Source organism: Geospiza fortis, unplaced genomic scaffold (genome assembly GCF_000277835.1).
Source record: "Geospiza fortis unplaced genomic scaffold, GeoFor_1.0 scaffold248, whole genome shotgun sequence".
NCBI classification, from domain to species: Eukaryota; Metazoa; Chordata; class Aves; order Passeriformes; family Thraupidae; genus Geospiza; species Geospiza fortis.
This window is the reverse complement of record NW_005054695.1, coordinates 111,480-112,611: the sequence shown is the minus strand read 5'-3', so window position 1 is coordinate 112,611 and position 1,132 is coordinate 111,480.

The window sequence follows — 1,132 nt, the reverse complement described above, 5'->3', positions numbered from 1 at the left end:
AAAAAAAAAATGTACTAGTTTAAAATTCAGTGAAATGAAAATGAAGTTTGAAGTGCAACAGAGAGTACCTTTACATTATTCATCTTGCGAACATGCCTCTTATATTGAATTTCTTCTCATAGCCTATAAATTATGGTACATAGACAGCACCAAAAATAGGGGACCAAAAATAGCAAACTAGAGGTCACCCATATGGTAAAGAAACCTCTCTAGCATGTCTGCCCTTCACAGATGAAACCATGCACAAAAATCTAAAACTGCTTAACCACTGCAACCAGAGCTGCTTCCATCTCATTCCCCTGGAACATCCAGTCATCCTCCTCCGCTGGGGGCTGCTAAGGGAAAGGGGGAAAGGGGAAAGGGGAAAGGGGAAAGGGGAAAGGGGAAAGGGGAAATGAGACAGGGAGGATCAGGCTGAATCCCCGGGATCCCAAAGGGATGGGGGAAATGGGACAGGGGAGGATCAGGCTGAACCCCCAGGATCCCAAAGGGAAGGGGATATAGGGTGGGGAGGACCAGGAATCCCAAAGGGAAGGGGGAAATGGGACAGGGGAAATGGGATGGGGGAGGATCAGGCAGCAAGACCAGATCCCAAAGGGAAGGACACAAAACAAAGGGGGAAGAGGGATGGGCGAGGATCGCCCGGCATCCCAAGGGTCAGAGGGAAAGGATCAGGAGGGATGGGAATAGGGACAGGATGGGATTGGGGCTCACCCAGGGCCCGCAGCACCCCAAGAGGCCGAATGGGATGGAAATAGGGTCAGGAGGGGGTCAGGGCTCACCCAGGGCCCGCAGCACCCCGCTGACCACGGCGGGCCCCCCGTGCACGTGCAGCTCGGCGCAGTCCTCCCCGGTGAAGCTGTGGGGCCCTGCAGGCACACGGGGCTGGGTGGGCACCCCCAGCTGCCAACCCCATACCCCCAAACCCCAGTTAGTGCCCCCCGACCCCAAACCCATGTCCCCAGCCCTGCGTGCCCAAACCCGCGTGCTCAAACCCCAAGCCCGCGCCCTCAAACTCCGATTGCTGCCCCCCAAAGCCCCCAATCCATGTCCCCAAACCCCACCCTTGTGTCCCCAAACCCCAATTTCTGTCCCCCAAACCCCAGAACGTGTCCCCAGCCCATGTCCCCAC